Raw genomic sequence first — 16,489 nt, forward strand, 5'->3', positions numbered from 1 at the left:
GTTGGTTACCAACCTACAGTGTCTGTTACAAAGATCTGGAGCCATTGTGACCCTCTGAAACTTAGGAAACTGGCCTGGTTCCTGAAAGGGTCTGTTTGAAAGTATTTTATTACGGAAATTGTGGCCTGTCTTTGTTCTGGTCAAATCTCCTGGGTTTGAGGAATTCCTAAAGAGGTTCAGAATGCTGTGGGGTGACCAGATGTGCTATTCTACACAGGATTGGTAGGGTGGCATCTCTCCACACTTCAAATGTATCCATCACCCTATTTTTATTGTTCTAAAATATAGACCTGAGCATATTACTCCCTAGCTCAGAAAAAATGAAGGGCATTCCAAACTGTTTCTAAGCCATCTTTCTCTTCATATCTCATCTCTTTTATTTATGAAAACCCAGGAATATGTCTTTTACATTTCATTTTTGTCTTTTCTGTGTCCTGAACACCATTCCCTGCTTGCATGCCTAGTAAACTCCTACTCATCCTTCAAGACCCAAATCAAATGTTAAAACTCACTTCCTTCCTCCGATTTCCCTTTCATTTGCATTTCTGTAGTTATTGTTATTATTGCTATTACAGCCTCCTGACAAGTGTCTCTTCCTCTTCTTGCTTCCCTCTAATTTGTTTTCCACACTATAACATATTTCTAAAGCACTAATTTAATCCCATCACTATGTTGCTAGTATCCTTCATTGTCTAGGCTTAATGCCGATGACGAGGCTCCACAACATAGCTCATAAAAACCGTGAAGATCAGGCTGTCTCTTGCCCTCACATGAGATGCTCTGCCATGTTGAACCACCTGCAGTTTATGAGCATGGTATGCTCTTCCTCATCTACATCGTGTTCCCTTTGCTAGGAATGCTCTCCCTCACCACCCCTTCAGCTGTCAGGTCTCAATTGCCTGATTTGATTCCTGGAAGTCTTGGTGGCTGTTTTCGTACACACTTTTAGAGCTTCTTCAGTTTCTTCTAAAAGCGTTTACACTTCAGAGGTTTCATAGATTCTCTGAAGTGCCTAGAGGACAAAAGCTGCTTTTTGTACATAGTTGTAGTTCTGGAGCATGGAAAGGATTCAAATGTCTCCTGAAAATCCTGAGATCATTCTTACAGAGTAAGTTGGAGCAATGTAGCCCTTAAGGGTACCCATTTCTCAGCCCTTGGCAGTCTTGGTTAAGGCACAGGGGTTAAAACTGCAGGCCTTAACTTTGGTGTGGAGCTATCATTTTAAAAGGTTTCTAAAATTTTCAGCACTTGTAGACCATTTACTTCATGTATGAATCACACAAATCATCAAAAAATGTAAACATTTTCAAAGGATTATCACAATTTAAAAAATGAAACTAAAGCATCATATGTTATCAGTAAGAAGGATAATACTTGCTTACTATCTTTCACCAAGGAGTCTACAGATGCTTTGAACCATTGGCCAGATTCCATATCCAGTTTATATTTCTCTTTATTCTATTATATTGAAAACAGTCACAATGAAAAGTTTAGGAGATAGTAAGTGTTTTGTGGGTCTTTTAAATGCTTATGGGGAAGTTACGGTGAGACTTCTCACAAAGAGTGCTTTCTCCATTGTCAATAAACTGGAACCTCAAGGTCGAATGTTTCAGTGATGGATGGAATATTAAACTTAACCTGGGCAAGTTCAGTTTTAGAGTGTATTTCTTCATGTGCTTTTGATCATGCTCTTTAATTTAAAAAATGTGTTCATTACGTAGGATCAGTTTATTTTGCAGTAAGTGAAGAAAATGATCTAGAATTAGAAAAATTAAAATGTTCAGCAATCAACCATTTATGTCATAATTCAGTCTTTTAAAGAAATCTACATAACATATCCTCAATACTAAAAATTATTTTTCAGCCCTGAAGTGATAGTTTTATGCTAGTTATTTATATGTTGATAATGTCATACATATAAATAATATTTGAATAAATCACTTGAAATCATAGAAGTAGTCTTTACTACAGTTACCTGACATCCCTGGGACAGTCCCAATTTATGTCTGTTATTCCAATAAAATTATTAGAAGAGCCTACTTTCACTCTCAAAAGTGTCCTTGATCAGACAATAAATTAAATGGTCTCCCTAGTCTATCCTGGCAATAATAGTATTATGTAATGTCGAAATGTTTCTATCTATGGTCTCATGTGAGTACTTTGGAATAAAATTAAATTGCTATAGATGGTCTCTTGTGAGTATTTTTTCTATGACAGCGTGGAAAATGGAATTTTTAGTCACTGCCAATATTTTTCCCCATACAGCATGCAAAAGAGTTCTATAGTTAGTGGATATAATTTGATCATATTTCTACTAGCCATTATTCTCTGCAACCCCAAATCAATGGTAGGAGGTCACAGCATTGAACGCCTAAGAATAACCATAGCAATGTGAGGCAGGTACTGAGGAGCAAATTCTCTCCCTGTCATAAAAATCCCCTTCCCAGGTGTCCCTGTCTGTCAACACTGACCCAAATGCATTTTTCCCAGTCCATATCACTTTTCACAAAGGAGTTTTCAATTAATGAATAATCTCTTCTTAATATTAGCATGGGCTTTCAGTAAGTGAAATAAATGCCATCAACTAGTTCTCATAGATGGATAACATGTACGCCAAATGTGTATTCATACTCAGCATATCAGTGGTACCACCCAACTGAAAAAAATACACACACATCATGAATGTGTGACGGTGCTTCCATATCATATGCCACTGTCATTTTGTGACATCCAGTGGTTCCACTTGATAAAATAATTATGTCTAATGGCACATTCTGTTTCCTCTCAAGCACTGTATCTTTGCATTAACAAAGATTTTAATAAACTTCTTAGTATAGACTGTGTCTAATTTTGTAATGAAAAGTAAAATGATTAATGATGTCTTAGTAATATTGAGCTCTGCTTTTAGCAACAATATATACATTAGGTTCCTCCTGAGATGCATTATTTAGGGCTTGTGTTGGAACAACTTCATTAGTTTATGATAGCAGTCACTGTTCTTTATTTGGAAATAGTGTAAAGTTCTGGCTTCATACCACAGGTTGACAAAATTTCAAAACAATATATTAAGAAATAGGTAAAGGGATTACTAGTGTAATAAAAGTCAATTTAGTAATTTTAATATGGTATATTTCTTTTTTTTTTTGCATTTTATTTTTAGGCTGTACATAGGAAATTACCTCATTTGCAGATCACCTTAAACCAGATTGTATAAATGCACATTACATATTTGCACTGAGTTTCTGATTACCATTTACAATTACAACATTTTGTGAGTACTTATATTTATGATACATTGTAATTATTATTTTTATTTCAGAAGCCATTTTGAGCTTCTGGTCCATTTTTATCAATTAGAGAAATAATAAAATAAATAGTAATGTTAAATATGGGCTCACTCCTCTGATAATGGATAGGACAAGTTATAAGAATGACATGACTATTAAGACTATTAATAGCGTTTCTGTGAAAATCACAATTAATCTCTTATTTCAAATTTGTGGAATCTACCTTGAAACTAGTCTCTTTGCTTTTACCTTGTGAACCTGCCAGGGGATTAGCAGTGCTCTGAGATCACGTTATTAGAACAGCACCCCCAGTATAGGCTTACCAATTTCTATATATTGACCTCTGCTGGCCCGAAAGGCATAAAAACTGCAGAGCTGGAAGTTATTTTCCTCAGTGCCATGCTGAAATATCCCATTAGCACAGAGAAAGTCATGTTCTCAAATTAGGAGATTTGAGAAATCAGTAAAGGAGATTGTCCAAGTTTCCCTGGTTATAACAGTGTTTCACAGATTTGTAGCCCAGAAGCTCTCTGTTCATTGCAAGAACGGAGAACACTCTGCCCAACAGCCAGTGATACCATTCCCAATAACAACCAAGGAATACGTGAAGTGTAGAACTCTGTGAGGTCTGGCTACAAAATAGTGACAGTGGTTTTTCAAAGTTCTACATGAAAAACAACTTTATTACCTTAATCTAGTCCCATATCATTCATGTATTGATTATCCCACGTACATTTATTGAATGACCATTCTCTCTATTCAGACTTACTACGATCTCTGCTTTACCTTTCCCATCCCACCCTATTTACCCCATCAGTTAAGTTTTTGTACCAGATTCTGAGTTTCAGCTTTTAATCTCATTTAAATAGAGGTATAACTTAAAAGTACTGTTCAAGTAGTTTTGACAAGTCGATATCAAGAAGCAGGATATTTCTACAAATTAAGTTTTGAATTACACTTATATTTTTAGTACAAAGAAGGCCTTTTGAATCATTTAGCATATACCTGGTCATACTTTTATGTTTCTTAAATAGCAGATTAGACAAGGCTGAAGAGAGAATTGCTGAAATAGAAGACAGATTTGAAAAAATTACTTTGAGTGTAGCATGTACACACAAAGAAATGAACAATATGAAAAAGCAATTAAGAGATATTGAGGCTGTGTATTTAGAATATACATAGAACACTTAAAAGGCAATAATAAAAAGACAAATAACCCAATTAAAAAATAGACAAAGGATTTGAAAAGACACTTCTACAAAGGAAATATACAAGTGGCCCATGAGCCACATGAAAACCTGCACAACATCATTCATTTGTCCTTAAGAAAATGCAAATTAAAATCACAGTAGTATGTAACTTTGCCCCACACTAGGATGGCTATACTAAGAAATATAGAAATAAGTATTGGGGAAGATTTTGAGACCTTGGAACCTTCATACATTGCTGGTAGGAATGAAAATGATGTAGCCACTGTGAAGAAAAAGCTTGGTAGTTTTTCTAAAAGTTAAATATGGAGTTACCATATAACCATTATATATTCGCCTAGGTATATACCTCCCAAAAAAGAAAATATATAAGTCCTCACAAAAAATTATACATGAATGCTCGTAGCAGTAGTATTCAAAATAGGGCAAAAATGGAAACAACCCAAATGTCTATCACTGATGAATGGATAAACAAAATATAGTACATCCATACCATAAAAAGCACCGAGTACTGATACACGTTACAACATAGGTGAACCTCAAAACATCATGCTAAGTGAAAGAAACCAATCACAAAAGACCACATATTGTATGATTCCATTTATATGACATGTCCAGAATACACAAAACTATTTAAAAAGCAGATTAGTGGTTGTCTAGGGCTATACTAGAGGTGGGAACTAAGGGGAAATGGGGAGTGACTGCTAAAGAGCATCAAATTTATTTTGGGGGGTAATACAAATGGTCCAAAATTAGATTGTGGTGATAGTACAACTCTGTGAATACAGTAAAAAAAAAATCACTGAATTATAAACTTTAAATGGGGGAGTCATATATATCTCAATAAAGCTGTTTTTAAAATATCACAGCCAAAACAATTAGAGGAAATGTAGGAAAGATTTTTTCGCCTCAAGGTAAGAAAGGATATCTTAAATGTGATCCCAATAGTACAAACTGTAAAGGAAATGATTAATAAAATTAACAACATTGATAAATGTAACTGCCTTAAATTAAGAACTTCCATCAAAAGATACCGTAAAGTAAGTGAAGGGATGAGTCACAATCTCAGAGAAGATATTTGTACCATACTAAGTCTGTGGCAGGATTAAAACACGTAACCACTTTTGAAAGGAATTTGGTACTTATAGTAAATTGGATGGAGCATTTCACACTCTCCTTCCTAGGCCTGGAATTGACTTGCTTGTCTAGTCCCATCACTGCCACCAAGTGGCACTGCAGCTATGTAGGTGTGCGGCAAGAAGGTGCTAGTGGTTTAGTTAGAAATAGTACCTGGAACCCAGGTGTTAGCTCTGGGTGGCTTGGCTTGCCAAAGGGAGTTTTTCTCTACCTCGGGGCTCTCCATGCCTCAGAGGCCTTATCATGGACAAGCTAAAGTCCTTGCCACTTGCCCAAGCCTGCCTCTCGTAAGGGAAAAAGGAGGACTCCCAACAGAATGCTCACTGAACAGCCCCAGCTTAATATGCTTTGGGATTTCTTACTAATAATGTATCCTTTCAGCTTGTGGCAATAAAGTGTTATTTGCATAAGGTTTTTGCATGAGAGTGCTCATTTTTACCAACCCTCTGCTATCTGGGATAGTTATCCCTTCCTATACAATGGGCAGCACAGTAACAGTGTTCAGTTCATTCATATCCTTGGCTATGTCAGAGCTTGGCATTTTTGCCAGTCTGTGAGAGTGCCCGATAAACGTGTAACATGCTGTTTCCACCTTTGGTATATGTCTTTGATATATGTGCTCCCTTGGTATGTGTCCAAGAAACTTTTGGATATGTGCACCAGCAGACAAGAATATTCATAACAGCATTGTTGCTAAAAGTAAAAAACTGCAAATCCCCTACTTGTCCCATGAATGAAGAAAACAAAATACATTTTGATCTATTCACACAATGGAATACTATAGAATAGTGATGACAACTGAAGTGAGAGCTACAAATTTCAACATAGATTTATTTATTTTATAAATATTTTGGTGAAAAAAGCATGTTGCAGAAAAATAACAATAGCACAATTCCTATATGTAAAGGTAAAAAACTTGTGAATTTAAATTCTTATTTATAGATACATATATACAATTAAAGATAAGCAGGGGGGAAATACAAGGCCAGTTTCAGGAGAGTGGGAGAATAGTTATATTTTGGAGGAGGAGGGCAGTCTAGTCGTGGAGGGGTACGCTGGGGGTACCCAAAGCGTTGGTTTTGTTTTACTTCTGATGTTGGGTATCACAGGCAATCATTTCTTTATTATTTTACTTTTTGTAATATATCACACATATATTCTCATTATAAAATTTTTAAGTTGCTGAAAATATATTTCATCTAAAACAAAGACTATATATCTCCCCTAACTATGTATTTCTATATACATATTTATACTTTAAAAATACTTTTTAGCTGATTTAGTAACTTTAAAAATTATCAGCTTTAAATTCAGTAGCTTTAAAAATTATTAATGAGCCAAACAGGCAACCTCGTTAAATCTTAGAGAAGGCTGGCAGCGCCCATGGGGCACGAGGCTGTGGAATCCCGAGTTGCGTCCAGTACAGTCTGGTACTAAAATGTCTTAATATCAGACCATTTAGCATCTCTGTCTTTTTTCTATCCTTTGTCAAAGACCCCCAGAATTGCTACCACTTGGCTTAACTCTACAGAGTTTTGTTTGGGTTTTGCTTTAAGACAGTTTCTTATATTTAACCTTACCAAACGCCCTCCCTTATTAGCGAAGCTTGTTGTGGTCCAGAGAACCAGAGGGTCGATGGAGAGACACCTGCCGCGCTTGACTGTAATGAACATGTTGTTACATATATTGAGAGGGAGTTTTTAAGCCATCACATCAGAATATTCTGCTTCACTGGTAGTACAGGGAACAAATACAAAAATATAATTTCATTTTTATAGCGTAGATCTGAGCATTCCTAGTCTACAGGTCTGATTAGAAACAAAACCATTTTGAAAAGTATCTATTCTATTCCTAAATGGCTTCTTGCTTGTTTGTATGTTAATACCCTATCAGGATGAAGCACCCATATGTGCACTAGGGAAAAAGGACAGAGAACATACGCATTCACATGGTTTTATTTAAACACGTATATTATATGTACGTGTGCATGTAAACTAACTTCCTTATTTACAATTTCATGGTGGGAGATTAGTCTGGGTTGAAGTCTAGCATTTATTGAGCAACTACTGACAGGAACTTTGTCTAATGCTTATGTAGACTAACTAATTTAATCTTCAGTAATCTTGAGTAGTCTTGAGACAGGTTCTATTTTTGTCCTCAACATCACACATCTATAATTTAACATATTCAAAACCAATCCCTTGCTTGTCCTTACCACAAACCTTCCTCATAGTCTTAATCTTTTCAGTTCATGGGAATTTCATCCTTCCTGTTGCTCTTACCAAAAACCTGAAAGTCCTCCTTGATCCTCCCTGCCCCCTCTCTAAGGTTATGCACTGCACAAGGCAATGAGTTGCCATTTACATTGGAGGTATCATAGATTTGTGTACTAAATATAATAATTTTCCAGCAGCTGTCAATTCTAATAAAATAAGTACATTATAATAATTTTCTGAGAGATGGGAGGAAAATGTGATGATTAGAGGCCACTAGGGTCCTTTTCACCACTTGTACTGAGTCACAGCCAGGGCCTCCTGCTTCCACACTTGTCCTCAGTCAGCCGTTTCCAGGGCAGCAGTCAGCGTGACCCTGGGCGTCCTATCAAGGTGTGCCTCTGCTCAAACCCTCCAATGGGCTTTCACGCAAAACCCGTGCATCGCATCTGTCCCTGACCTCGCTCTGCCCTAGTCCCCCTGCTCGCCTGTTCCCTCCCTCTGCTACACCTGCCTCCTTCCTGAGCCGCCACTCCCCCTTGGCTCCTCACTCGTCTTTTCTCTGCTCCCTCCCTTTCCACTTTCAGGTCTTCACTCAAATGTCTCTTTTTCAATCCAGCCTGTCCTGGCCACCCTATTTAAATAACACTGCAGTCCCGACCCACTCCCTAATCTCATCCCAGCTTTACTTTCAGTCACAGCACTTAACCACCATTGACATTTTTGATACATTTTATTTATTTCGATACATTTTATTTTGGCAAGTGTAAACCCCTTGAAGACAGATTTTTGTCTCATTGTGTGTGGACCCCAGGCACCTAGAACAATTCTTGGCACAGAGAAAGCAACCAATACATACTGGTGAAATGAATATATTTTCATTTTGCAGATTAGGAAACTGGGACTCAGAAATCATTAAGTTGCCTTGTAAAGCCCAACAGCCAGTAAGTAAATGGTTGATGCAGGTTCTAAACCCAGGCAGTTAAACTCCAAACCCTGTGCTCTCGAACCTCTATGCTCTATGTATCCAACAAAGCGATTTTTTAAATGATGGTGATGTTGATGTCAATAACAATAATTAATATTCTTAATGTCTACTTGTATCATGCACTGTGTTTTACAAATACAATCTCATGTATTGCCTAATTCAATGTCTAGGAAGTATCTCATTTAAATCAGAATGGAGTCCCTACAGTTCTGGCAAATCAACTATCATGACACTCAAGTACAATGAAAGATTAACAGAACTTTATTCCCAAACCCTAAAGAACTGTATAAACTTCCCTTCTCGTGGGGAAGGCAGGAAACTAGAAATTTAAGATTTCACATGAAGAAATTGGAAATGTGTAGCTATAAGAGAGACCCCAATGTAATCTATTATGCTTGGTTTCTTTTGCTCAATTTTTTATTCATTTATTCACTCATACATTCATTTTTTTATTCACACATTCAACAAACATTTATTGAATGATTGCCATGTGACGTACTATGCCAAGTTCAAAAGCTGCAAAGACCAAGAAGATGCATCCTCTGCCCTTGAGGGACTCACAGCCTAGCAAGAGAGATAACATGAGAGCAAGCAATTCCACTGAAGGAGCAAGTGTGACAGTAAAGGACTGGCGCAGAAGGCTGTGGGAGCCCCGACCAGGAAATACCTAACCCTGTCGGGGAGACACAGGCGTACCTCTTGAGGAAATGAGCCAGAATAAGGAGTTTGTCAGGCAGGACAGGGGAGAGAGACAGAAGCAGAGGAAGGGATTTGCAAGGCACAGAGGCAGGACTCACATGGTTCAGGGAACTGTGTATAGCTTGGCGTAACTGGGGGAGGGAAGGGAAAAAGGAAAGCAGGATCCCAGGAGACTTTGAATAAGGTCATGATTAGATCAGGTTTTCATCTTAGAAAAATCTCTCAGAGGTCTTGATGGAAACTGAATTAAGGAAGCAAGGCAGGATGGAAAGAGGCAGCAGATATCTGACACTTTGAAGCTGGTGTTTGACTCAAGGATATTTTCAGGTGGCCTGAAAGTATTTACATTTTCAGCTAAAAAATTACTAGGCGATGTGCAAAACAGCCATCTCACCTCATTGCAGAACCTCATTCCACGCCAGCTCCTGAATCTGTGGAGCTTAGAGGTAGGGCCTGGAAGAGGATGAGAATTAAACAACATCTGATGGATAAGCCACATAGGACCAGGAACCATGTGCTCACTGCAGGTTGCTATCTCAGAAAGAGTTTAAAAAGGCACTAAATATGCTTACTACTCCTTTTCTGAGAGTTCTCTTGTATTTTGCAAGAGCTGCTCCTCAGATTCTCTGCTTACTCCCTTGCAGTTATAATTACAACAATGATATACTTTTAGTTAATAATTATTATTAAGTGTGTTATCTGTGTTCTATTTTCTGTTAGAGAAATCTCAAGAATGGAAACCTCTGCTTTTAGGAGATTCCATATAATGTTCAATTTCTTTTGGGGATTCATGTTATCCACTGGAAGGGAAGCTGGAGAGAGAGCACATTAATTAGGACTATTTTAATGGTAAGTATATTTTTAAAAGGTCATCGTTTTGTTGAACGGGAGAGTCTGGCATGCAGCTGACTTGGGGTGTAGCTGGATCTAGGGGCTCAGTGATATCATTGTGCCTCTCTTGCTTTGAAACAGGCTTTCCCCACAGGGCAGGCTAAGTAGCCACTGGCACCCCAACACTCCTAATCTGACCAGCTGAGCAAACTTAGATAGAAGAAAATTTTCAGAGAGAGCTTCTGTAAAATGGTCCCAGGAAGGACTGTGACTGGCCCTTTGGGTCATATGTTTATCTCTAAACTGTGGTCCAAGATATGCGGTGTTCTAATTGGCCAGGCCGGAGGCATGTACCCATCTACGGAGGGTGGGAATCGGGGGAGAAGCAGTGCGGGGCTTTAGCCCTACTTGATCCCGTAGATTGGGGCTTGCCAATCAAAAGGTTGTTTTTTGTTTTTGTAAGCAGAGCAATGGAGGAAATTATATGAGATATGCACTCTAGGTATAGTTTCCATATGATTTATTGCCCAAGCTGGAGAAATAATAATTATTCTAGGACAGCAGGCATGACCTGGAGCCATTTGAGGACAGTAGGGAAACATGGTCAACATACTTATGGGGGAGAGGCTCCTTGGACCACAACATGATCCTTTATTTTTTACTCCAAACTGCATAGAAAATCCTCAGTTAAATTTCTAAGAGTTCTTTCAATACTCCTATCATATATACACGTCATATCTAATAACATCAGACTCATCTTGGTTTGATGGTTTTGATACTCTTTGAACCTTCATTTATCAGAATTTAAAATCTTTTCCCCCTAATTATAAGTCATCTTTCAAAAGAGCTCATGAAAAAATAATATTAAATAATGCAGATGTGACTACAGAATAAGGTGAAGGTCTCTGTGATTGGGAATGAGGAAATACAGCATCAGCAACCCCTTTCAGTAGTACAGGAACCATGAGTTTGGATGAGGGTGTTCGGACTCAGCTATTTAATGATCAATTTAAGTAAAGTTATCCCGAAACTCTATGGGTGCAATAATCAGTCAGGTCCTCAGCTGAGGTAGTGGGCACCACGTTGGAAAGGTGGGGACTGGGTTGAAAGATTAGGAACCCAGGACTTGGTGATTCAACCAGAAAGTGCAGGGGAGAGAATAATGTCCAGGTTTCTGGGTCAGGTGGAAAGGGAGCCCAACCTCGCAGTGAGAACTGTTAGAAGAAAAGGGTTGGAAGATGTGAAAGAATAATGGTCTCAAACCTCTTCTGGGTATGATTTAATTTACAACCTCATTCTGGGAAGAAATGAATGTATTCCCTGATCAAATGAGTAAGCAATTTTCTGATAAGCTTTAAGGGAATTAACAGTTATTTTGGGAACCAGTCAACAACCCCCACCTAACTGACTTGTGACCAACAACCAAACCTCCCTTTCTTTCTTTTCTTTGTTTAATAATGATGACTTAACCCACAAATGCCCTGCCAAGACTTTGTCTTCGAAACAGCCACATGGACCTTTTCTTTTGCAGCAAATTTGTGACAAAACTGGGACACATGCTTGTAACTGGGAGGTGGTAGAAGAGGATAGCATCAGTTTAACTTATAAATACTTTAGGTCTTAGTTCTAGGGAAGCTTTTGTAAGATAAAAACAATAATTTAAAAATAATTATTAAAGTAACACATGTTCACAAAAAGTTTGGAAAATCCATAAATGTGGAAAGCACAGGAATCTTATTTTACATCATTTTGATGCATTCATCTTTTTTTCATTATTGTATTTCTTTCTGTGAATTTTTTGTCTAAAGTCTTTGACCATTTTTCTATTGGTTTGTTGTGCTTTTAAAATTAAGTAGTTGGAACTTTTTACAGATAAAGAGATTGTCCGAAATCAATTGAACTTTCTAGGTGGGAACTGGCTTTATGAGTAGGATTTCTGTTTGGAGCTGGGTTCTTTAGCAGTTCTTCTTATTGACTTGTTCTGTCAAAAGCTAAGTGCTCTCCAGCAGTTACCATGCATTAGGCACTGGTTAACTTGGTCTCTTGAGAACCATCTACTGCTACTGCAATTCCCTGTAGTGAGCACCATGGCTGGCACATGGCAGAAAATAAATACTTGATGAATAATGATAGCAGTGACATTCTTGAATGATGACTTTGCCAGGAGTCACTAAGCATGTTACATGCATTATTTCATTTAAGTCCTCATAATAATTCAATGAGGCAAGTTCAGTAATTGTCACCATTTTGCAGATGAGGAAACTGAGCATAAAGAAGGTAATTCATCTGAGATTTCAGAGCTGAGACTACAATCCAGTTGTCTCACTTTGGAGTTTAAGCTTTTACATCTAATGCTATCAAGAGAACGGCATCCAGAAGGGGAATTTTAGACTGAAGCATGGACACTGACCCTGGAAAGAATTCAGCATCAATGTGGTCTCATATCACAACATTTACCCCCTAAAGTTATTTTCAGGCAGTTTTTAAAACTGAAATTGAGAGCATTGCATTCTACCACTAGAAAAATCCAAAGTCATAAATTTCATGTTTCTCAAAACTCTCGAATTATAATATGAGGCAGAGTTTGGCAGGGAAAGGACCCAGCGGAGGGCGAAAAGACACCACAAGTAATAAAATGAGCTAATGATCCAGACCAGTGCGGTGAAACTACCCAGCAGTGCAAAAGGCAAAGTAAGTTTTAGGGAATTAGCTCTTTCTTTGTTGAGCTTCCATTGTACACTCGCTCCGACTGAAACTTTAGTCTCAGGTTATATGTAGTTTTTGTTATACAAGTTAATTGAGATCACCTTCCATTCATACAATTTTATGAGTGCTGATATATAAAATGCTCTTCCTGTAGTTAGAATCAGATTTCTAATTGATTTGTCCCATTTAGATTCAGTTCACATCTGTAAGTAGAGGGCCACGCTCAGGGTCACAGCAAGGCATTCTATGCAGCCTACCTGTCACTTTCTCAGCTCAACCCAGGCTGATTTGCTGCTGGGGTCAAGCAGAGGGAGGCCCTATTCAGACCAGCTAGCTATTCTTTTTTTTCTGAGATCCTCTTGAGGGTGTCTCCATTTATAGGGTGTTGTAGCCCAGGCATAGGGTGGGGTCGGGAGGAGGTATGGGAGGGTTGGCAAGTGATAGGTCATCCTGACTAGACATAAAAATGTCAAAATGAGGAACACTACTTGGACTACTGACAACCAACCATATTTTGCTCATCTTCCTTTTCACCCATTTTCTCTATCGCCAGTTGGTTAAAATACGTTTTGTGCATTTTTTGTTAAAAGAACACAGAAGATAGGTGTCCTTAGCCTATGTGATTTAGGATGAGGCATTTCAATTTCTGAGCCTGAGTTTCCTCAGTTGAAATTGGGGATAACAATATCTTCCTTGTGGGATACTTGAAAAGATCAAATGAGGTAGAGTATTTGAAAATGCATCATAAAGCTCTATGCACCCTATGAATATTTCATTGTACATAATTTTATTCCATTTCTATAACTGCAGGGACTGAAATTCATTGAGATTAAGGCCGCACCTCTAATAAGAAACAAAGCAAAGATTTGAACTAGCTCTAAGTATAGAACCTTCCATGTTTTCTCACATCCTGCCTCCTTAGACAAATTCAAATTATGAATGTGAATATAATTTTTCTCAATGTATGCTGGAAAATTTAACCCTGATTTCAAGAGTCCCATACAACACCCTGCAGGACTCTATCCTAATACCTACCACAAAGAGGGCACCCAGGGCTAGGCCTCCTTTGTTGCATACAAAAGATTTTTCACAGACCCAAAAATGGGGCACAACCTAAGTGTGGAAATGCCTGGTGCGGTGGCACCAGCCACTGTCACTCAGTGTACTCTTTTATCACTGAACAATTCAGAGTGAAGAAAACACCCTGTGTTTATTCTTTGTCCATTGTACTTCCATGCCCTACAAATCAGGGCCATATAACAATATATCACTGCAAGTGGCTTTAAATAATCCTTTTTTCTAAGATGATACAATAGAAAGCTGCCACCTCCTGACCCCCACAAACAAGAAAATGCTTGTTATCTGTCAGATGAGGTTACTAATTAAAAATAATATATGTTAGGAAAACCTTTTAAAACACTCCAAAAGGGGAGGAATAGAATGATCTACTTTGCCGTTTTCCTGCCTGAGAAGTCTTCTCTGAAAGTCGATGTATGTCTTGAGTTTGGGTAATCACAGTCTATTTACATGCATGCAGACAAAACAGAAAATAAATGATATACTAGGGAGACTCTTTGTAGCATATATGAAAAATGGTTATGGTTAAAACTGGGCTTTCAAATTAATAAGAAAAGGAGGAACTCACCAATAGGAAAATAGACATAAGACATAAATGAGCTATTATCTATTACTAAACACTTCCTTGTTGATTTACAGTTTCTCATTTGGTATTTTTCTTGCAACTGGCTATATAAATTCTATTAATTAACTGACTCCTTAATAATTCTTCAGTTGCTACGGTATGGAAGGTTCTGATTGCAACAACTATAAATAACAGGGCAGGCAGGGAAGGCAAGCATATATTTTATACATGCAATTTCTAAAATGTAAAAGCCTAACACAGCACAATCTATCATTGCATGCGGGTCTTCAGGCATCTTTTTTACTTGACTGGTTAAGGCCTCAATTCTCCTTCTGGATCAGCACTTGGTGCATCAGAACAAAAGAGAATCGCCCACAGCTTATGGAAAGGTGGCCAGAGATAATGAAAGCTCAGGAGTCAAGAGCAGGGCACTGTAGTCAGCTCAAGGATTTACCTTTGATTTTAAAGCTGTTTAAAATTTAGAGTCCAAAATAATTATAGGATCACTGGTACACTTCTGACTCATTAGTTGTTCAGTAACCTAGATTAGGGTTACTTTGTTCCTTTTTATTATTATAAAACTGATCTTTCTTCCTAGTGTATATTACATGCACAGTACAGAGTTTCAGAAAACAACAGCAAAACAACAACAACAACAACAACAAAAAACCCATACTTCCACTCAGAGAAAACCTTTTGTGCATGTTTTAGGATACATGCACAAGGTATTTAATATTGCCATACTTCACATATAATTTTTGGCCTTGGCATTACATCTATCATTTTTCATCCCACACAAATTCATTTGCAGAATGGTTTTTGATGACTAACATTTTAGTCTATAGATATATAATCATTGATATAATCAATGCCCTCTTTTTAGGCATTTAGATGATTTACAGGGTTTTTTTGTTTTGTTTTGTTTTGTTTTTACTATTTTAAACCATGATGTGATAATTATCCTGTAGAAACATTATCTTCCTATCACCAGTCCACAGAGGTGAGGTTGCAGGGTCAGATCAGTGTATGTTAAGGCTGTTTGTACATACCACCTAATTACCATCCAGAAAGGTGGCTGTATCATTCCTGCCCGCCCCGGTTGGAGAGATGAGTGCCAGTTGAATTAGGGGAACAGTTCCGTTTCCTTCCCTTCCTTGGGTTCTTTTTGCTGGCCAAATAATCAAATCAACAGGAGGCAGACTGACAAGAGGAAATCAAATTTGATATCATGCACATGTGAACCCCACATACATGAGAGATTCAGATACCCTGCATAGAGGAGAGGATCAGGGATAGAAAGGGGGGCTGAAGTAGGTAAGACATTCTGAGTTAGAGACGAGGAAATGCACCTTGGGGGCTTCATAGGGTCTTTGCAGGATGATAAGAGCAGATATTCAGAAATAAAAGTTTGCCTTGCCATAGAGGTGGGTCGAAAAGGTTGGCACTGATAGTCTCTAATTATGGGTAAGGCCTGCACTTCAAATTGTCCTAGGCAACTAAGGAGGGAAGGGAGACAGAAGTTTCTCTCGAGCTGGAAGCTAAAATTGCCTTCAGCTCAAAGCAATTGGCACACCACCAAGGCACACCCTGGGGTGACTGGTTCTAGACCCCCACACAAACCCCCCACACCCTTGTCACTGTCGTATTATTCTTTTTTTAATATTAGTCAATGTGTTGGTGTTTTTAAATGGTAGCTCAGTGAATTACTTATAAAATTTTCTCCTGTTGTTTTTAAATAAATAGTAAAACTAAACTTTTTTTCATATTTTATTCATTCT

This window comes from Pteronotus mesoamericanus, unplaced genomic scaffold, assembly GCF_021234165.1.
Source record: "Pteronotus mesoamericanus isolate MK-2021 breed Mesoamerican mustached bat unplaced genomic scaffold, CSHL_Meso_final scaffold_232, whole genome shotgun sequence".
In the NCBI taxonomy this organism is placed as follows: domain Eukaryota; kingdom Metazoa; phylum Chordata; class Mammalia; order Chiroptera; family Mormoopidae; genus Pteronotus; species Pteronotus mesoamericanus.